This window comes from Bacillus rossius, chromosome 1 (assembly GCF_032445375.1).
Source record: "Bacillus rossius redtenbacheri isolate Brsri chromosome 1, Brsri_v3, whole genome shotgun sequence".
Lineage (NCBI taxonomy): Eukaryota > Metazoa > Arthropoda > Insecta > Phasmatodea > Bacillidae > Bacillus > Bacillus rossius.
The window spans coordinates 188,509,632-188,533,683 of NC_086330.1; the positions used below are offsets into that span (position 1 = coordinate 188,509,632).

General features: G+C 35.7%; 2 protein-coding genes across 3 annotated transcripts in view; both read left to right on the forward strand.

Annotated features, from left to right (window-relative positions):
- The window catches only part of LOC134541392 (arrestin domain-containing protein 3-like), an 82,155-nt gene that overhangs the window by 42,046 nt on the left and 16,057 nt on the right, over window positions 1-24,052 (forward strand). The gene's annotated exons all lie outside the window — the stretch shown is intronic.
- LOC134527153 (zinc finger MYM-type protein 1-like) overlaps window positions 9,649-24,052 on the forward strand; it is a 75,586-nt gene continuing 61,182 nt past the window's right edge. For both annotated transcript variants that reach the window (XM_063359546.1, XM_063359547.1), the window contains exon 1: window positions 9,649-23,666. The gene's annotated coding sequence lies outside the window, so the exon portion shown is untranslated. The remainder of the gene's footprint in view (window positions 23,667-24,052) is intronic.

A 24,052-nucleotide genomic window follows, 5' to 3' on the forward strand; every position in this document is an offset into this window, starting at 1 on the left:
GAAAAGAAGGGCGATTTTGATAGGATAAAATTACTGTATAAAACATGCTTTAGTATTATAGAAGAATATAAATTGAAACTGTGACCATTGTTAAAAATGTCTCCTTTTATGCCAACCCAATTCAAACATATCAAATTTGCTATTTTTCCAAAGTAACATTTTGGTGGTGTGACAAAACTCTTCGCAGTACATGACATATCACTAATAAATTATACAAAATCTTGATCGTGACTACATACTAAAATATAAAACACTAGTAATACAGCAGTTCAAATTAAAATTATTAGTAAAAAGAATGTAAGTTACAACCATTTTATTACAAAGTTAAGCAGTACAAAAATAATTAAAGAAATACAGTACATAGAGTTTGTTTAATAACTGTAAAATATTTAGACTTTGCTGCTGTTATTAGCATTTTTTTTTATTTAAATTTTATTTAAGTACAATGTGGAGTCAGCTAGTGTAAATATTGAAATTATTTAATGTATTGAATAATTTCGGTTTCTCTAGCTTACCTCTCTCAGTATTTAAGAATTGTATCAAGAAGCTTGTGTCTAAAGATCAAGTTAAAGTGTGTCAAAAGTAGGTTAAATACTAATATCTTGACTAGACCTTGTAAGAAAGTGTAAACAAATGTAATTTACGTTTTATATTTGAGTGTAATGTTTGCTACGACGGTGAGAATACACTTTGACAGGCACAAAATCACACTTAATAGAAAAAACTTAAATTAAACTAATTTATTTTAAACTACAGATGGAATTTGTTATTACTCTCAACTTCAAGCATCTGACAATTCTTTCACTTGAGTGAATTATCTTTACTATCAAATGTTAATTATTTGGATGTTATTTATTTTAACTAACTTCAGTCCGGTAGAGCTTGGACTACTGGGTACGAAACATGCAGTACCAGTCAACCAAAATAGCAATAAGTTATTCCCATATCTAATTCCATCTATACTAGCTAATAATATCTAGCTCTGGATCGCGATTCCGGAATTTGATTTATTAATCTAAAGATGAACAAGTTAATCGATTTCCTGTACAAAGAATATTCAATATAATATAACAGGTTCTAGTTCTGTGAAAAATGTTTGTCTTTCTTGAATTGTAATTTGTTCGGGTACTTCTATATTCAGCGAGTCTTCGGGTGATGGGGCAAGGGACCAAACCTTGCTGCAGGATACCCACGAGACGTGTAGATTCTCGGAGACTCCTTGGTTCGACTCATCCAGGACTGCGATATTGGTATTGCTCCTCCGTCCTCTAGCGTGCGGCAGGAATACACAATGTCACGACTCCATCCTTCAGAACGTGGGGGGCGACTGGGCTTGACTGCGCGACGTTCATCCTTCCCGGACTCGAACTGCGACTTTTCAATCTTCAGCAGGATTCTTCTTTATTCGGAATTATAAATGGCATTTAATCTTCGTAGTTTTCAAAGCAAATTAGTCATTTGGCGATCTATTGGACACGGATTTTTGTCGACTTCTCTTCTTAAGTAATTATTTTAAAACATTGATGTCTGAGTATTATCTTCGTCGATTAAAATTATTATTTTCTTCAAACTCAGTTAATATTGGCATTAATAACCATTTTCGATCTTCTCTAAAATATTCAATTATAAATTAATGTCAAAATCGTTGCGTTCTAGCTGTTGTCTTAATCAAGTCTCAATTTGTTCCAAAATAATATTTTCCCCATCACTAGTAAACGATTTTCTTTAGTTTGTTGTTAAAACAAAAACTAGTAAAATTACTAACCATTACTGACGTGTTTATCTTTAAATTAATAGTTGTTTCAAAAAATACTGCTATGTTAGCCTTGACAATATTTTCAAATAAAAAAGTAACTTAGAGTAATACATAGACAAAACGATAACCAAAGAAATTTACAGTCTGAATTAATCGTAGATTACAAATATAAACATACGGAATAAAATGTAATTAAACAAAATAAATATTAAAGGAAATTAAATATTTACTTTCTATAAAGTTTAAATATTGCCTTTATAACAACGTTTTTCCCACATTGTCATCTTCAGTGGCAGTACGCAAATAATATATTTTATATTTAAACCACGTTAATAGTATTCACAGGAATAGAGAAATTACAATGGATAAGCAAGATATAACATGATTCTATCATTTATTTTATTACATATCAAGAAATAAAATTTTGAGAAATAAAATCCAGAGTGCCTTGTTGTGTAAATATTGTGCAGGAATTCAATAAGTAATATGAGCTAAAATCGACATGAGAATGGAGGTGGCAATAATACAAGGCAGTAATTAATTTCCTTTTTAGTCATGGAAACATTACCCTAGTTTCAATTACAGTAACCTTCAAAACATTTTATTACTAATTTTTGTATTTTAAGCACAACATTTCCTGCAGAATTTCCTCAACGAAAAATGTGAATCATTTAAAACAGTAGCTACTAATATAATAGCTGTGAAGGTGATACGGGTTTGATTCCGGGTCGGGCAAACAATTTTTTTTTCAATTGTCCTAACAAAGTTGTTGGTCGGCTGGTTTTCGCAAGGACCACAATTTTTTTTCTCCCTTTCGTTCAAGTATTCCATGTTTGCCCCATTCATCACACATCTTAAATATAGCTGCTGGTCCCTTCCGACTTCCAATCAATAAATTACTATGTGTGTATATATATATACACACACTCTCTCAATTATAAAAAGATTGACTGTTGCGGTTATCGTGAGGGGAGATATTGAAATGCCATGTACGTGCTACATGTGGTGAAGCACGGAAGTGTTTCATAAAATTCAAACCAAACAATATAGAATTATGTTTATATCATACTTATGTATAACAAAGGGTGAGATATCACGCGAGGCAGACATAAGATAGTGCGCACCGCCAAAGTGTAGGATGTCGCAGGAGAAAATGACTTTGGCGAGGGGAAGGAACAGGCGGGCCGAAACGACACAGCAACAAGCAGCTCGTCGCGGCCGTAACAGTTTAATATTGCACTCAAAATTTTTTAAACTCGCAGTTTCTAGGTATTTTGCAACTTTTAGGTGCTCAAATAAGCGAAAAATAAGTAAAATAAGCTTTTATAGTCAAAGGATACATCAGTTTGCAAAATGCTTACATAAATTTGTGTATGGTAGGACAGTACAATTTTTTTTCCACAAAGTGTTCAGTTAGGAATTATTTCAATACTTTGAACCAGTTAAAACTAACTCCCTATCATGGCCTTGACCCCTCTCCCTTCGGTAAATGATATTACCATACTATTACTTAATGAAAGCGCGATCCGCCACGAAGGCAGGTATCGACCCGAGAGGCGTCAGGGAGAGAACCAAGCCCTCCAAGGTTCTCTACGTGACATGTTTCTGCGATGGTTTCGCTATTGCCTTCCGCAGTATGGCGTGAAGAACAAACACCACAACAGCTCTGCCCGAGCCGGGATCCGAGCCCGGGTCCTCGTGCACCGCAGGCCGGCGCCTAGCCCACACTGGCCGCTGCCATTCAAGTGTTCACATTTCTACAGTTCTGCAACTATTATTAGTATGGTGAAGTTAGAATTCTGGATGAAATAAAATTTACCAACAAGTTCATCGCGAAAACAATAAACACTTGGAATATTTCGAGCAATTGCAATTAACTTACGTGAAAAACATAAAACAAACACTATGTTACCTAATTCTATGTTAGCGTAACAATAAGCATAACTAACAAAACTGTTTATAACAGTGATGCAAGCGGCGATTGCTCAACATCTTGAGGGTTTTCGTCATTTGATTTTTCAATTTCTTATTCCGAAAGTACAATTCTCTTGCGACAGCTTTCTTTGATTTCTTCAACCGGTGATAAGAGCTTTTCTCTTTGCCCATTCTCGTGAAAATGAACTAATTTTTACATTATTAATTAAATCAGAGACAAAATTTGCAAAGCTTGTTTAGTCTCCCCCACAAGGTAACTCTATTCAAAATACGTTATTTAAATATATATGTTATAATAATAACTGCAGAATTAAAATTGTGCTAAATATCACATTTACTTCAAAGCAATATGGCAGCAGATCTCAAAATTCTCGTTTTCTCTGCGAAGACACAAACTGGACTTGGCAACACTGAGCGCGGTCTTCGCCGTATGCTACTCGTGGCGCATTCATTCGGCACGTTTCAAATTACACCGGAACGCTGCCGCACGCGTTGCACCAGTATTTCACATGCCATTCAAAGTCTATACGGGCTACGTAAACCGCAAGTACCAATTCAAATTCTACGGAATTTCCTCTTTCAACGATGTTAAGTATAATGTGTTTAAAATGTGTTTTTTTGATCAAAAAATGTAGTTTTCAAATGTTGATTAAATGCTACTACAGAGAAATAAATTATTTTAAAACTTTAATATACTATTCCATTCAAAGTTTAGTAGCTAATTCCGTACGAAAAAGTGATTATTCTTAGAATATATATATTTTTTTATAGTTTCATTTGTTATTTTAAAAGTTTTCTTTGAAATTAAAATGTATTACAGCACATAGTTGCATTATAAATTATGGCAATTTTTTCACATTGAAAAAAATATTAACCATTGGAACTCTATTATACTTTTTAAAATAACCTTTATTAATCTTAATACATGAATACGTTTTCCAGAAACCATATTTTAACGACAGAAATTACAGCTATAAATGGTGCCAAATTGAAAATTTGGTTCAACCGCGCCGTTAAGGCCACCTCAATGTCGATGAAAGTTCAACCACCATTGGTTCAGTCATTCATTCATTTCATATACTACCTATTCTAGAGTTTACGTGTATTCACAGTTTCGAACAGAGTCTCTGAAGCTGTGCACTGAAGTGTATGAAGTCAAAACCAGCACTAGTGTACCACAGCTATTTGGCATTGAGCCTCACTTACAGTTCTTTTGGTCAGTTAGTGTTCCCTCCTGCAAGCTGCTGCTTCCTTGGCTTTGCTGCTGATAGCACACGAGCTACGAAGCCTGTTTAAACCATCAGAGCACGTGATAGTTGTGCAACTCAAAATTTTAGGGCTACCAAAAAATCTAAAAAGGTCCAAAAAATATGGTTTTCTTATGAAGAAGAAGTTTATATATCTCATTATAAAAATATAATCCCATAACAGTATTAATAATATGTCACTGTACTGTTACGCCTCGTCAGTCTCTCCTGATGACTGGAGGTAACTAGTGGATCCTTTGGTTTCAGAAGGCAAAATAATTATATTGTCCAGACATAGTTTCACTGTTTTTATTTTACTTTTGGTTATTTCCCATTATATAATATAAATTTATTAACAGAAAACATATACAACATTATTAAAATAATGGGCCGGCCCTTATTAGACAATTAACACAATTGAAATAAAGTTTGTGACAATAAACATGTTAAAGAGTCATAGGAAGCTTCTGGATGTCTGATCTGAGAAACGTCGTAGTTGGATGCTAGTCCGAAAAGGTTTTAAAAACTGAAGGGCTGGCGGGTGGAAGATTGCTAGGCAAAGTGGAACAGCTGACGGGACGTCAGGGGGCCTTAGTTATCCGGCCCATGGAGACTGATCTGGTCCTTGGAAAAGTACCCGGTACTTGTACCCTGGTCCGGTACATGGTCCCTGGTCCGGTACTTGGACCCTGGTCCGGTACTTGTACCCTGGTCCGGTACTTGGACAGTGTCTGTGAACAGATCCGAAACACATATTTTCAGTACTGATTCACAGACAGTTGGTGAAATAGGCAGATAATGCCTTCTAGTCACGATGATGGTCGGGGAGTGATGGCAGTAAAAACTCACCAAACAGGGTGATCTCTTCCAGGATCTGCCCGATTGTTGAGCACACAACCCGCTGCGGATATTTAATGATTTTTAAAAAAAGTTAATTGTTTATGATAACTACGACATGACTACTCGAGCTAGATCTACATTGGCTGACTAACACCTAAACACTATCATTGTGGGAATCATCCCTTGTCTAGTTTGATCACATCTCAAAATAAAAACGGAGAGGCATCCCGATGATGTAGAGGCGAAGCAGTCAGTCCCAAATCGCGACACGCAGTAAGTTTGGGGCGGCCAAGACTCGTAATTAAAAGGTGACGTTAAAGGAAGAAAGGGGGAAGGCTTCGGCTTTCAGACCGAAAGGTTCCGAAGATTACCGAGGTGCTTTTCGAGAAAGGTAGACTTCGATATCTCGAATTTGGTGGTACTGCCCGATGTCAGCGTGTTCTACTGAGGTGTGACTGAACCGAGTAGAGGTCTTCTCATGCGAGGCGGCCGCTAGCAGCATTGGGCTTATGGGGTGGACTAGGCCAGCACCCTGGTGGCCTGGGAAGGAACTACGGGGTACTGGTTACTGCGGGAGATGCCAGAGGGCAGGCGTTCAGCGGGCGTTCAAACTCCCAGGAGAAGTGCTTTGCAAAACTACCGCTAGGTGGCATAAGCATGTACATTTGGGACTAGTGTGGTGGCCTTGGGGAGAGGCCGAACCTGACCGGGGTCAGTAGCCGGTGATCGCTCTGGGCCAGTGTTCCCAGGAAAACTTGGAGTGGTGGGGGGTGTGGGGCTACTGATGACAGTGGGAAAGATGCTCTACAGGACCTGGAGGTGTGATTGGACGTTGGCGAAGATGATTCGAGATCATGCCCAGAAGTGCTCGCGTCAGGCGAGGTCTTGGAACAGGCCTGCCCTAAGAGCTTGCAAGTCATAGCAGTTCTCGTCACGGATCGGTGGCGAATTACAGGCGACTTCTGTGCGCCAAGGCGGGGATAAAACGATACTGAGTCTGACTGGCAAAAGACACGACAAGAATCGGATCTAGGGCTGGGAAAAATTGGGGAGACAGGTCTGACAAAGGTTGAATGGGAGTGTACAGGAGGAGGAACAAGTTTAAGTTCTTGCAGCAGAGGAATGACTGGTGACATCATTTAATTTAAAAAAAAATTCAAATTTAAAATTGTGCCAAAAATACTAGTTGGCGGCACAGTACATTGATGTGACTTCTGACTACTGATGGTAAAAATATGTCAGTGGAGTTAAATATCACCAAAACATTACATTTCCATCTCTAGTAAGAGATTTTGCACGGTGCTTATATGCATATCAAAGAAGAAGAAAATGCCAGGACAAACTTTCCAGAGACATGACACTCTTTAGGTGACATCATTTTTAGGTAGACAGGTTCGTTTACTTGCTGAAAATTCCATTACGACCATAATATTTTCAAAATTGAATGAACTGTTTAAAAGTTCTTAAAGAAAGATACTAAATAGTTATGTGGTAATTTTTTTGACAAACTGTTTACAAGTTATCGAAACAACAATGTGGAAAGGAGTGAAAAACAATGCACTCATTGTATTTTCTTTTCCCTTCTGTCATCGTTTACCCACTGGTGGTAGTGACTTTGGTGTTCTAATATGAATTAATATAAAATAATATTGTCTCATACCATGATGAACATCTTCTGCAAGTGAAAGCTTATGTCACCTAGTGGGCAGTTTTGCAAACAGAAGCCTGCAATTTTTCCAGTCAACAGCCGAGCTCAGTATTTTTACACTGGTGACAGTGTTGATGTTGGTAGTTGTCTGCATAGTTTATTTAATTTTATTTGTGTAGAATCTAATTTTACAATTTAGTTATTAGTGATATAATCTGAGTTTTTTATTAAGTGATAATTTTCAGTAACTGTATTCAAAACGGTTTTTGTTAATACTGTCACTTATTATGCTAATTGTAGGAAAGTTATGTCTATCAATATTTGAGATTATGTAAGTGGTTTATTTTTATTGTGCAACCTCAGAATACACCTAATGGCTAGTGTATGTAGACATATATATTTGTACTGTAAATTAATTGAAATGGGAGCAGTGTCATGATTAAAATTGTAGTCAGCAGGCAAACTACCTGATTGGAGAACAAATTATTTTGATTAACATGCACTCTTGTAGAAAAAACATTTAATTAGCGCTCTGATTTCCTGGAACGAATTACAAGGCTACGTCGAGGGACGGATGTATATTAAATTTTGACAATGCTGTTATGTTCATAATGGAGTTTTGAGCAATTAATAAAACATATTTACCTCCTCATGGTTGCCATTTTGATGGCGTCACCACAGGTGTTTCATGATCTCTGATCAAGTGTGTCCTTAAAGTTTTCTGTTACTGTATGTATGTAAGCACTATGCAGTATCACACACTGATAATCAGAAGTTAAATATTTTTACGCTAACTCCAATGACTAAATGCATCTGCAGAACCAACTCGGCTATGGATTATCATAATAAGGGTGACATCCACAATCCACATGTTTCTGCCTTATGCAGTCAACACTGATTAGAATACCATTTTTCTTATTCAGTGTTGCTAACTAAAAACATGTTCGGGAAGAGAAAAATTTAGTCCTTTTTTTAAAGAAACAAATATTACACAGATTTGATTTCTTTTGATTGAATGCAACAAACAATGTTTAGAGATCAGGAGAAAACATGAGAAGTAATTTTGTTAGTGTAAGTATTGTTTTGTGCTTATTTTCTTGTCGCCGGAGAGACTATTCGAGAGGGATTAACTTAACTTCATAGTTTAATGAAACTGGAGAAGGAAATTGCCAGCCTGTAGTTGGGCACCTTCCCAGCATTGTGCGGAGCGATCTCAATTAACCATGGGAAATCAAAATCAGAATGGTATTATGGAATTTGTGTTCAGCTTTAACTACAGCTTCACCTCAAAATTTGAAATTTTAAAATAGCTAAATTTATTTATTGTTGCCAGTACAGTATTTCAAGAAAAAATGTTACATTAACTTTTAATGAACTTTGTATTTTTTTTTATTGTAAATGCTTCAGTAATCGCCAGTTATGATTAAAGAAAACACATTTGTCTTTAATTGTTGATTATTGATAAATAATAATGCACGTAGATATAAAATTATCTAGTAATATTTCTATGTTGGTTTACTGTGTGTGTAAGTTGCGTGACAATACTGTGTGTGGGTGGGTGTTGGTGTATGTGTTGACATCATCCCGGGCTGTGCCCTTCTGAGCCCGATGTGCCACCACCTCTCCCCTTACATGCTGCGAACCCCCTCCTTCCACCACCACCCTCTACGACCGCCCGCCGAAGTGTGTGTGTGCGTGTGTGTCAGCCCGGGCCCACCGGTGTGACGTCAGTGCTCCTGAAAGTTGCCGGGCGAGGACGAACTGGCAGTGAGTCGCGAGCGCTGCTAGAGGAAGGAGCTTAATGCACCTGTTATCATTTTCGGAGGTTTTTAGTGATACAGGGGGAAACGGGCCTCGCCACACACGGGCTACGTCACGGCCCTGGGAACAGAGTAGCCGGGTCCACATGCCTATTAGCTATTATACATGTGGTGGCGCCCTAAGCTTCGACGGACATGTCAACCCCCATTACGATAGCAGTGTGTGGTTGTGTGTGTTTTTGTGTGTGTGTGTGTGTTTGTGTGTGTAGGTAAGTGTGTGTGTGTGTGCGTGCGTGTGTGTGTGCATTTTTTAGGTGGTTTATTGTTGTTTCAGCTCCACCCACATATGAAGAATGCATGTTCGGTGCTGCTAACATCCAAGACCAAAATGATTCTCAGTACACGTACGGTGCGAAACAGTTTGCACCATTGTATCCTGTGTACAAAATCTAACACCGGGTGACGCCAGTATCATGTGCTACCATACTTAAGGTGTGTTATTTTTATTATTACTGTTTAGAATGTGATACTTGATAATATTAATGCACTTGAATTTATTAGGGGGAAAAAATAGTGCCAAAATTTTAGTGATATGTAAAATGTGTATGTGAACCATTTTCAGTATTGAAGTATATTAAGCTATAGTTGTACAGTCATTTAGTGCTTAAAATGTCTTTCTTTCAATAATGTTATTTTAGGGACATACTGTATGTCACATGGAAAAGATACATATATTGAAAATTTTATTTGTTTCACAACATTCATACAGACATGCATTTGTTTATAATTCTATGGGATTAAAAAAAAAGTGCAGCTGTTATGTTATGAGCAGCTGTTATGTTTTGATTACTGTTTTTAATGAATTGTGTAAGTACATCTGTGCTTTTTCTACACTGTATTTGTATAGTTCCTTAGAATTTTTCAGGTTTTTATATTAATGCTTGTGTTTTCATAGGTGTATTGTTTAAAGATTTGATGTATGTAAATGATAAATAATAATGTTACAAGTATTTATCATATCTTAAAATCAAAATGTGATATTGAAAATATCAACAGGTCTGTGTTTGCCCATATATGAGGTGTGTCCCAAAGTAAGTACAGTTTGGTCATTAAAAAAAATTATCTTATGAAAAAAAAATTGTATTCACAATTTTAGTTTACTACATATCAACACCACATTTTCATATAGTCGTCATTCAGTTCGAACAACATTTCACAATGCTCTACCAGTTTATTTAACCCCTCTGCATAAAGGTTCGCTGCCTGGAAATGGAACGGACGGGTCATTCCATGGAAAATCACCCAAGGGTGGTTGCTGACCCATTTTGAAAAATTTGAAATTTGGTTACATAAAAAGTACATACTCCAACAGTGCAAACCTGAAGGTACTGATTATTATCTGCCACCATTTTGATTTTGCAGACCAAAATGGCCGCTGCCATGTACCAAAATTTACATTTTCAAGCCTTTATGTTTTGTTTAGTATTTTAATATCTATAAAAAAAGATACAAAGTCATGTTCAATGTCATTGCAAAGAGGAGACTTAAGGCTATTAATAATGCCACAAAAAATAAACAGAATGTTGTTTACATGTCTTCATTTATAGACATGAAAGTTGACCTTGAAACTGACTCTTTGTTATTTTTCAAAATTCAAAATTTAAAAAAAATAAACAATGAAATATTGAGGCATGTAAGTCTACATGGAGTACTTGGCAATGATATATTGTCAAAAGAATGTACTCAATCCCTTCTTGGTAAAACAAATTCCTAAAGTTTGTGTTTTATTTGAAAAAATCCATTTTTTGAGGAGCTGTAAAACAAAAGGGCAAGTGAAAAAGTTCTGAAAATTTGGCAAAACATTGCCATGATAACCCTTAACACAACACTAAAATATCTTTGTGTTTTTTAAATTGGTTTATTCTCTGTAGCACACTAAAAATGCAAAAAAAAAAGTATTGTATTCAAATTCAATTAACTGTTATTATTATTGTTATTACACTACCTAGTAATTTATTTGTCATATATTTGGTATTTTTAAGTGAAATATGACGTGTGGTACATCATGTATAGAGTTGTATGATATAAAATAATTTTACAAGAACCACAGATGAATATTTGCAATGAAATTATAACTTACATTAGGTTTTCTTCTGTGGTTGAAATGTAGTTTGTCATTATCAGCTGCTTTCGTCACCGGAAAAAAGTTTTAAGAATATTGTTCTACTTCATAATAAACAGTCACTTTCCTAAATGTTTGAGCAAAAGTATACTTAATTCTTCACTTAGTTTTGGATCAATGTTATGACATCTGCCAGTTGTAGCCAAACTTAATTCAATGGGGGAAACAACATGTAAAATATGTTTCTTTTTGACACACACTTTATCACTAGATGCGAGTTAGAAGGATGTGTTGGGGCCTGCAGGATGGAAAATCATTACGAAATACGTATTCACTTTGGTCAGGCACAATGTCTTACACCTTCCCTAACCACCACTGTGAATCATAAACACATGCTACATAGACTTTTAGTTTTACATCTAATTTTTAATATTCTTCCTGAATGAAGCAAACTTGATGGTCGTCAGACAAGGAAGTAGTGAACACTTTAATCTTAGTTTCATTTATTGGAATGAAAGCATCTGAATCTCTTGTATTAGGAATAACTTTTGCTTTGGAGAACCTTTGGAGTAACATGACTTTTTCGCCCACAATATCTTCTTCTGATACATATAAGAAATTTATTCCAGTTATATTTGCTGAACAGTAGTAAAACATCTGCAGAGGAGTGGCTATTGGTTCCGCATTCACATGCTGCAGGCTAGCTTTGGAAATTATTCTTTTTACTGTACCACCTATCCCATCGCAAGCATTCTTACCATGGGATGTGGCAAAAATATGCCATTCCGCATCTATCCCAAAGTCAGTTTTGTGATGACATAAATTTAAAAAATTCTTCCTGTTTTTATGTTGGTCTGCACAGCCATCTGAAAAATAAGTCACTTTCTCTGTATCTGTGTTGAGTTTGTATAGTTCAGTAATGAGAGCTGCTTGAAAGCAATATACAGATTAAGTTCTGTGGTTTAAAGAATTGCTTCTTACATAAAAACGTTTAGGTTTCATTGTAGCTTCATTCTCCATGTCAGACTTTAAATATGCTATAAAGGGATGTATGGTAGCTTGGCTATTTACCCAATGACATCTCTGAATTTCATCTTGTATCAGAAATGTAAAATTTTCAGAAAAATTTCCTACAACCAAAAATTAATTTAATTTTAATCTCTCTTTTCTTAAACTTAGATATTGGGCCTATTTTTTTTGCAATGAAATGGTGTTTCTTCAAAAAACTCAGATTATTAATTACCATGTCTATAAAATCATTGTATGGCTTGCACACTATTTTAAGTTCACACCTGTCTACAGTAACCCACTGATGATATTTTATTTCATTTTCACAGTCATCAACAATATCATCATTTTCATCTTCTGCCTCCTCTTCATTTTTGCACAAAACTTCTTTGACTTCTTTTCCAGTTGGGCAGAACTCACACTTATTGAACATACACTTTTCATTGTTAAGATCACATGTGAGTAATTGTAGAAGTTCTTTGTAATTGAAATAACCACTTCTTACAGCACTGACCATTAGTTTGACTTTTTGATGGCTCATGCACACACACACATTGTGAGTTCCTTTAGGCCCTGCTAGGATACACCATTTTGGTCAAAGGTGTGCAAATTTTGAAAAACATACACATAAAATCGGTTTTTCCATACTACTTTACTAGTTTTCTTGTACTCTTGACCAAGTATTCACTCACACCAAACTCAGCCATAACCTTTTGTTTATTTCAGCTTGAAGGTAATAAACTTAATATATTGATTTTGTCCTTTACTGATGTAGCTTGCTTCATTTTTTCCTTAAGCTTGTTTATTAAAATACTGTACTCATCCAAATTAACCACCTCCCCAAATAAATCTTCTTCAACATAAGGTACGTCAAAAGACGTTGACAATTTCTTTCCTAGGCTCTTTGATACTTTCTCGACTTTTCTTGTAATGACAAGATATTCTTTTATCTGAACTCAACTTGGCTACTTTCAATGGAGACTCGCCTAACAACTGACAAGCTACATTTATATTTTCTATGGTTTGTTAATTGTGTTCATAATCTAAATCACTGCCGTCACTTGCACAACTAATATTGGATATTCTTGTCCAACATTTTGTACATAGAGATTTCCCTGGAATAATTTTTATGTTTTTTACTTTAGCTTCATTATATTTTTCAATCGTTATTTGTCTAAGAGATTTTCCAATTCATTTTGAGTGTATGAGCAATGGTCTGAACAACAATTTTCAAATAAATGATTATACTTTTGCAGCATTTTTGCACTATGATAATCACAAACACAAACAATGTTTCTGGTATTAAGTCGTACTTGAAGCATTAACTTGTCATCCTCTTCAAATTCATTGATCTCTCTGATTCTTTTAGACGCCCCATAAGCAGTCTTATAAAAAGGTTCATTCAAGAAAATTCCTACGGACACTCCATTATAATAAATAATGTCCGTAAAAATAAACTTTAAATAAATAGCTAACATACATACGCTATGGTGTGAATTAAATCAGTTACTGACTACAAACCACTTTAAAACCACAAACACTGAACACTTAGTGCCTAAGTCACATCTGCACAGGCACAGGTCTACTTCCAGACTGACACTGGCTTGCCAGTCAGTTCCTGTTCTAACCTGCCAAGACCAGCGTACAGACATGCTCATAATGTGAGTTCACAACGCTATCTAGGAATGTCTTTAAGAAGTATAGCAATATATGTGTTGGCAATTAGAGGCACATGTATGCCAAATATTTGACAGATAAATTAATAGGTAGTGTAATAATAATAATAATAATAATAATAATAATAATAATAATAATAATAATAATAATAATAATAGCAGTTCATTGAACTTGAATACAATTTAATTTTTTTTTTTTGCATTTTTAGGCTACTACAGAGAATAAACCAATTAAAAAACACAAAGATATTTTAGTGGCGTGTTACGGGTTATCATGGCAATGTTTTGCCAAATTTTCAGAACTTTTTCACTTGCCCTTTTTGTTTTACAGCTCCTCAAAAATGGATTTTTCAAAAAACACAAACTATAGGAATTTGTTTCACCAAGAAGGGATTGAGTACGTTCTTTTGGCAATATATCATTGCCAAGTACTCCATGTAGACTTACTTGCCTCAAGATTTCATAGTGTGTTTTGAATTTTGAAAGAAAGTAGAAGCAGTTGATAATTAATAAAATGTCGGTTTCAAGGTCAACTTTCATGTCTATAAATAAAGACATGTAAACAAAATTTAGTTTATTTTTAGTGGCATTATTAATAGCCCTAAGTCTCTTCTTTGGAATGACCTTGAACATGACTTCGTATCTTTTATAGATATTAAGATATTAAACAAAACATAAAGGCTTGAAAATGTAAATTTTGGTACATGGCAGCAGCCAGTTTGGTCTGTAAAATCAAAATGGTGGCAGATAAAAATCAGTACCTTCAGGTTTGCACTGTTGGAATATATACTTTTTATGTGACAAAATTTCAAATTTTTTTAAAATGAGTCACCAAACAAATTAATTGAAATTGGGTGATTTTCCATGCAATAACCTGGACGCTTCGGCCATAGGCATCATGGACTTTGAATACACAATGTGTGCAGCCTAAGTACAGGCGCTTAGTAAACATCTCCGTAAAAAGCAGTGGCGTCTCATTAAGGGCAAGGAAGGCAAGCAAATAAATATTTTATTCAGAATAGTATTTTACTTTGGCTCGTGCAGTTAGGTGTATGTATTTTTTACATTATCTTCTTGGGACCCAATACTCTGCGCTGTGCGCTATAAGAAAAGAAATTGTTGACACACAAAACATGCTGTTTTAGAAGCATTGCTAGGTTTAGAAGTGCTGGTAGGACCGCTTTCAGCAGGAAGGCTGCCGCAGTGGTTTCCTTTCGGAAGGGGGGTGGCATGGTACATAGGTTCGAGGAGGAGATTGGCTGTAAAAATACGTGGTAGAAGCTACGAAGGTAACACTTTCTTGCCGAACTGAAGCGAACATGGCCGAAGCAGACGGTGGAATTCTTCCGCCGACTGCTTCGGCCTACAGTTCGGCACGGCAGGTGGCGAGGTGGCGTTTCAGGAATGGAATGATTGACATGCCAGTTTCTTGGTACACGTACCATTTAACAGAGTTTCTGATCACGTCTGAAGATAATTTCTTTTGTGTTTGTATGAAAAATACCAACATTTAATTTTTACTATTCGAGTACATTTTTATGAGGTTCTTCTCTTTATTTTAAGTACTTACTTTGCCATGTGTGGTCTGTTTATATATTTTGTACAGGATATCGATGATGCTACACTTCCACTTAGTATATAAATAATGTAGAGTAGGTATTTTATTATCAGAATAATGTAAGTCAAACATTATTATTTTTCAAAATAATTTATAATAAAAAAAAGTCAATTTTTTTACCTGTGGAATAGTCAATGTTCAGTTAAGAAAACTACTTAAATAGCACCCTTTTGTACCTTGAAATACATATTTTCCCGGGGGAGGACCCCCCCCCCCCCCCCCCCCCCCGAGCCGTGTTTTGGGGTGAACGGAGTTGTTGCTTCCCCTCATGTAAACCTCACGCCTCGCCACTGGTAAAAAGTTTACGCAATCTCCATACTCAAGTTGAAAAATGATGGCTACCATTTTTTGGAATGAAAAGGGCTTCATTTTGGTTGATTTAATGAAATGTAAGTCAACAATTACAGCAAAATGTACAAAATTACGATTGTCAACTGGTTTAATTTCTAAGTGGCAAACTTCTATGCAGATGGGTTAAATAAACTGGTAGAGTATTGCGAAAATTGCTAGGAACTGAATGGTGAATGTGATGTAGATATGTAATAAACTAAAACTTTCAATAAAACCTTTTTGTCATGAGTTTATTTTTTTTAATGACCAAACTGTACTTACTTTTCAGAATTGCCTTGTATTATATTGACCTAGCCTAGTTTAGTTTTTTTTAGTGAAATTGTTATAGATAACTATAATCAACTTGAAGAAGCTACCTACTATAGCACGTCTTGTTGTCAGATTGCAGCTCAGAGTAAATTTTGAATTGGTCGCACTGTTACCATATTGATACTGCATGATGAATTCCCTCTCTGCATCTCCCACGGCATGTGTTTTTATTGCCCAGTGTTTTGCAACATGAAGAGTTTTTTTTTTTTTTTTTTAATTTTTGAGACTGATAACTAAACTAATAAGTGAGTTAATGAGCTATTTTTATGGTCCACAAAAAATACGGATTCACCTAGCATAAATATTCTAATGCTGTTTGGCCGTTGATTTAGGGGCTGTGTTGTAATTTAGCACTTACAGTCTATTAAATGTTTTCCAAGACGATAATAAGAACACAATTTAATTCTTTTACCTTTTGAAAATGGGTTTAGAGTTATTTTTACTCATGTTAGGTGAAGTTGCTTTTGATGAACTGCAATCACCAAATTTTATGTACCCAAAATTTTAACTAACATTTTAGATTAAGTGACAATGGCACAGGCTGAAAGGACAGCACTACCAGGAGAAACTGGGCTTTGAACATAGAGATTTGTGCCTACTACACGTCACTGCAATCTAAGGATTAGACTTTCTGTAACTGTATAGATAAATTTCTTGATAATTTCATACCTGTATTTGTTTTGGTGCAAACATTACAGTAGAAATGGACACAGTTATGCATTCAGGAACCAACTGTAAAATCTCTTTTCTTGTTCTATGCCTTTTTCACAAAACCTTGCAAATAAAATTTTACACTTTTATCGCAACCACATAGCTTGGCATAGTTATCTTCCATATTGATTCCATTTCATAGTACTTAACAAGTATTAATTGTTTATATTCTAACCAAGATCCCAAAATTAAGAATGTATTTGGTTTCTGATTGCATAACTGTGTAATGTTGTCTGTTTTCTCTAGAGTTTCCTTTTCCTATTTACAATTTCATTTTCCATCCTCCATTACTTGCCATAAACTGTAAATTGCTTCATTTTTTTCATAATATAACTATTGTTTTTCCTATGTACTGTTTTAATGTACATATTAATTAGTAGTATGTTACTGCATGATAAAAAAAAATTGTAAGAAAATCTTTATCATTAAACAAAGTAGAGATTTGAATTTACAAGAAACCTCATCATTATTCACAGTTTATGTTATTTCTGTTAATTAGCTTAGGCCAAAAAAGTATGTTTTAACAGTAAGGATGCATTACACTTCATGTAATTTCATCCATTCAGATATCACCCATTTTTTCTATTTACCTGGTTAAAGTGCTGTAGGCATGTTTTACTCTAATTAACAAACACAACATTCAAGTACACTTCCGACTCGCATAGCACGAGTTCAATTAACGCGAATGTGCATAACGCGAGAACAATTTTTGAGGAATGGTTTCAGATAGTGCGAAATAAAAACCCGCATAACGTGAGGTGAGAATTAATTTTTTGGTATAAATTTACTGCCGCAGGGTGTCGCTGCATTGTCGGATACATTGTGTGAATGCCGCTCGGGCAGTGTCTAGCCGAGCTCGGCGCGTCAACTATCGCAAGAAAAAGCTGTCTCAGCTATAATTTTATCTTACCCGCCCGCCACAAGTGTGTGTCGTTTTCATGACTCAAAGCGCTTCCCAGGCATACTAGATATACTAGATATACTAGTTATCGTCAAGCTTTGTTTTATTGTACACTTTATAATCAGCTAGTCATTTTGTTGTTGTGCTTGGTAAAATTCGCATTACATATGTAATAATTATGAAACGTGCAAAAGAAGTACAGTCTGATAAAGTGGTAGCTAAAAGAAAAACTATTTCTTTAGAAACGAAGTTGGAAGTTGTACGGCGTTCTAAAAACCATGAAGGTAACAGTGCAATTGGTCACGCATTAGGCCTAAGTGAATCTACGGTACGGACCATTATCATATTTTGCAAAATAAATGAAGCTTGTATGATTGTAGAGGAGAATGATCCTAACGAAGAAAGAAGTGACAACTTCAAAAAAGAAATGATAAGGTATGTCAGGTGTACAAAGACTTGTACGAACACAAAAAAAAAGTAAAACACAAACACGGCTAGAAATTTTTTTTGCGCCTGCATCGACTTCCAAAAGAGCAGACCTTGTGAAGGAGGCGACTGCGCCGTTTTGGGAAAGAGAAGATGAAGGTTGTGACACGCCAGCTACCCCTCCCACTTCAGGACAGGAAGTTGATTAACCCCCTGCTGTACTCAAAAACAAGGACAGCTTGTTTACATTTTCACTCATGGAGGAAGAAGCGACTACATCCACATCCGCTTTTTCTCCGGACAATCTACGTTAATCTTTCCATTTATGTAAAGCAATCTGCAACTTATGTCATGTGTGTTTACAAGTTCATTTTTTTGTTTTAGGTTTTTTTTTAAACAGACACACATAAGAATTTAGGGGAAAACTCAAAGGGAACTGGGTGTGTGTGCGCCCAAACAGTTGTGCCATTTTTCATTATTGTTCTTAGATGTTTTTTCCTCAAAGTTAATACGACTGATGCTCTCTACCACTACGTGTGACAGTTTTATTACCTTCCCCTTGTACTTAAAAGGATTTTTTTGTGCGTTCACTAAACCGTACCATGTAAAATAACATTGTTATTAACAGGGATAGCCAAACTCGCGTAACGCGAATTCTCTTAGCGCAAGTATTTCGGAACCAATTGTTCGCGGTATGCGAGTCCGAGGTGTATAGTCTTAAATTACATACAGGTTAAACGGATAATATTAATATGTATTGTGCTAGGCACAAATTTATGCGGTAAAATACTTTTTTGTGTAATTCTACATAAAATCATTGTAATAATAATATTCTATTTAGGTACTGGCTTATTACTTAAAAAAAAAATACAGTGTTTTATCGCATAATCGTCGCACATTTTATACTAAAATCGAGTTTAAAAAGTAGGGGTGAGTCATGCAACAAACACCTTTCTTCAACTTTAAAAAGTAAAACAAAATCTGTTACCCAAATGCGAGCCTGAACTAACGCATAACTATTGTCGTAGTACACACTTACCACGAAAGAGTGCAGGCCATCAAATGTAGTTAACTCAGCACTCAACAGAGAGCGCGTATTGTATGCAATCTGCGAGATATCAATATCAATATTCGACTACGGTACACTGCGGCAACACAGATGGAAAGATAAAGGTTATAACGTTTAAAAAGTCTTTAAAAGAAAATTTACGCATGAGACAACTTCGTATTTCCGTTAATTAAATAAGTAAGTGGTAATGTCCGAATAAATATTAGATTTCTACTTTAAAATACATTGTTTTATACGGAAAAAATATCTACACTAAGTGCTCGGAATCTTATAGAGGAACTAAAAACATCATGCAACGTTTACATGAGATGTTTTTTTATCGAAATTTTGACGCCCTAAAATATGTGTGCGACGATTATGCGCGTGCAATGATTATGCGATAAAACAGGGTATATCGAATTGCTGGAGACTTGCATTAAATCTGTTTTGTATCTGTTATCAGATCTGTTAAAGTAATGTATTGGTAATTGGCTCGGTATCTGTTTTCATGCCTATCACCTATTACTGATTTTTAGTTACTTGTTTCTTATTAGATTATGACTCCAGAATTTGTTGCTTACTTTACAGAACACCATTAATCACCTATTGCTAAATGTGAACTGACTGCCCATGTTTTTATCTTCTATTTTTGAAGCTACTTAAAAATACAATCTTTATACACTATAAATAGAGATTACAAGATTCTAGCCTATGCCATGTAAATAATTACCTTGTATAATACACCTCACAAAATTTAGTTTCTAAGAGCACTTATCTTTTTCAATGTATTGTAAGTTAAAATTGTAAATTTTTTTTAATGTTGCTGTAAACATTTAAAACTATTTACCATTGGCTGCTTGTAAATAAACTTTAGAAAATGACTTTAATGGTCATTAGCATAACTTAATGCATTCACTGTGACATACATATTATATGCATTATAAATCATAAGGAACATGTAGATAGTTTGCAGTAGAAGCTTAATTTTTAAAACACTACATAAAAATAGCAATATTGTGCTGTTATCCATGCTGAAATGGACACCTGCCATATGGTGCTGCTAACAAGTATACTACCAAAGATTGAACTACAAAGTTGGTTTCCACGTAATAATTTTTTTCTGTATTTTAGAGTGAAATGTTAAAGGAGCTATTTAGTAACTTCTCTGAGAGTGATTGTGATCATTGTGAAACTATTCAGTGCTTTAATGGTTAACTAAGGATGTATAAAACACTGCCCAAATACACATTTCACATTTATGATTAGTATGGTTTTTTAATAAATGATTGTAAAAGTATTAAATTTATAAACAATTTCTAATACATATTTTTTGACACAGTTGTGCTTCACTAAGTTATGCGATGCTGCCATATATATGTTACATAGCTTTTGTATAGTCGTCCTCCAGTGAACAATAGTGCAAGAATTGAAAGTCAGCCATTCAGTTTGATTTATTACAGGTTGTCTTTTTGATAGTGAAAGTCAGTAAAATTTTCAGTTAGTATTATGTATTTTTTTAAAGTCACTGACATGTCCTGCTCTTCATTGTAATTTATTATTTTTCCAAACCAAAAGAAGCTTGCCATCATCTGACCAACTTGTAAGATGAAAATATTAGAAGTAAATTTGATACTTATGTCTTTGTATTATATACATGTAAAATATGTGTTAATGTCCAAAATGTTGATTTTGTATTTTACATTCTATATGTTTATGATAAGTGCCTTTCTTGCATAATTTATGTCTATATAAGGCCTTTTGCACAGTTGTCTCTTGGTTATGGGATGATCCAATGTCGATCTCCAGTGGAGATACTTCAGGTTAAGTTACAGCTCTGCTAAACCTATCAATATTTATTTAGTGATTAGTATTTTACTTGGTCTGTCTTTAATCTGGGGATCATTCTGGCACAGGGTTTGTCACTTCTTCCATGCATTTGTACACGCACGCACGCACATATGCATTAAAATTACATGTCATTTTTGGTCTCGCTGTTAGGTTCAGAATGTTTGTGTGGATAGTAATGTTCCGTGTATTAGGGATTTAGGCACGTTTTATTTAAAATTTTGTTATCATAAATATTTTTTTGGAAATTTATTTTTTTTACTCATCTTACATCTTTACGGCCAGGCCCTCAGCCTCTGTTCTCAGAGGCGAGCTGATTTTTTTACCAGCCTAATGCTAGGTTAGCAGTCTGGCTAATATTTCTCCCGCCTATAGGCACGTCGGAGGCCGGTAACTTAATTTCTCTGCATGACTTTTTTGCCTACAGCAGCTTGTGAAGCAGTGCTGAGCCCTGCTAACTCTATCACGAATCGGTATAAGGTTCACTAGCAGCAAGACACGACAGTAGGATCCCGTGGGCCTTGTGTCCCACACTCCATGCGTTTTTTGAAGCCATCCCCCCTTCTCCCCCTCCTCTTTCTTCTCAGAAGTGAAGCCAGGAGCGATGACCGCTTGTGAACTCACGGGGACGGTAACCGAATTCAAGACCATCTCAGGCTTGACAGCCGCAGATACGATTCTGGACTTTAACGACATCTAGCGACGGCTTTGGTCACTAACGCCACTTGTGGGCGTCGGCAGCGCAGACACCAGCGCTTTCGCGTGGAGGTAACGACAACCTTTCTCCCCCTTATGTCTCGGGCCGCTAGGTGGCAACACTGGTTACTCCATATACACCTAACATTGACACACTCGTCGGCCACAAGTCGATTTATTAATACTTCTTCTCGCCACCAAAAGATAGCGCCTCAGTCGGGCAGTCACTCCAGTAAGATCTAATATTTTTTATGCTGGACACCTTCGGATGGGCTCGGTAATTTTCGGCTCATAGCCTAACCCCCCTCCCATTCTCTAGAGATCCCGCGCTTATTACATACTGACGATATCCCGCTCTGAAGGGACTTCGGTGCGCACCTCCTGACTGACTGGTACCGTTTGTTACTGCGATCTTCGGCGAATTATCGGCCTCGCATCTCGAATTATGTAGTCTTCTCAGACTATAGGGATGAAGCCCGTATCTAAAAATTAATATAAACCAGTCAGTAGTTTAGTTAAAAGTAGAGAACCTTAGTTTTTTTATTTATATATTTTTTTCTTAAATCATGAAAATTTCTGCGTCTACCGCGAATCATTTCCCTTTATTGGCCTTTTGCGCCATTTAAGTATACTGTCTGGAAACAGGTCTGATTCTTTGGAATTTGGACTTCTGTTTCAGACAGGGTTCCAAGTTTGGCGCAACCAAAATCCTCTGCCAGAACCTCTGGAGTTGGATCCTGAGCAGAATCCACCATCTTTAGGCCTACTACCTCGATCACCGTCTACCTACAGCCCCGGGTGATACCCGCATCATTCTATCATTTTCTTTACGAACTCAAAAATAGTGTAACCCAGTTAAAACAGCAGACAGTTAGGAGAGAAAATTTATATAATGTTTTGCAAGGACTATATGTACAACCAGTAAAGTTAGCGATGTTAATTTCATTCATGTTTTTAAATATTGTAATTTTTGTTATACATTCAGGGCCGGCCCTATCGTAAATAAAGTTAAAGAATATAATATAATAAGTGTAATTGTGAGGAATGTATGTAAGATCACTTATCAATGAAAAACAGATGTTACAAAGGAAAATTTAATCTATAAAAAAAGAAAGAACAATGATTAATAAAATAAGGAAGTCTATAGACGTAACTGTTGTTTTTATTTAATTAATCTATAATAATGATCCTTTTTCTCCCAAGTGTTCGTAGGGAGTCTCTAAATTTTCTTTGTTTACTCCTAGTGTCGCCTCTGTTGTTGACTTTTGATAGCTATTAATTGAGGGCCCCAGTATTAAGAGTTTCCAAATCTTTTTATCTAATTACTTAATTATTCTTTAAGACACTTGGGGTGTTACAAAATGGTAGCAGAGCGTGATTACGTCTATAGGCATACCTAAGTTGAAAGGTCATACCTAAAATTTAAATTAAAAAAAAAAAATTAAATTAAAAAAAAAATTATTAATTTTTTTGGTCACTCTGAATCTTATTGTAGTAAGTAATTTGTGAACTGTCCGCTGATACACTTAGTAGCTAAATTGAACCTTGAATTTTAAAATTATCATTAGTTTTGCTGCACTTCGGTCTCTGTGTTTACATTTGAGCGCGCTCCGAGAGGCTGCTTGCTGCCCGCCCACGCAACTCGGGCCGCGCGCGTGGCTTATCAACAGAGACGTGTCCGCCGGACGAGATACACCTCACTCCCCCACACCCCCAGTTAAAGGCGCTGTGCGCCAAGGTCAGTCCTGCTGGCTGACATGACCTTCATTGTAAGTACTGTGTTGTGCAAGCTAACCTGACGGCTTGTTACACCGTAGTCCTCTGTTCAATTCCCGACGTGCATAGTAATAATAATAATAAATTATAAAGGCACATACTTCCCACGCAATAAAGCCATTGGTTTAATCATAAGCTAGATTTAAGTGTATAATTAAGTTTAAAGGTTAAGAGATAATTTTAATAGTATAGTGTTTTGTTTTGTGTAATATTATGAATCCGGATAGGATGATTACTCCGGAGCTATTACTAGTAGATGAATTAAGTTACGAGTTACAGTTGCGTAATTTACCAACTACTGGAAATGCGCAAGAGCTGCGAAAGAGAGTACGTGATAAGTTACCTTTCTCAGTACATAATCTAAATTTGGAAATGCAGG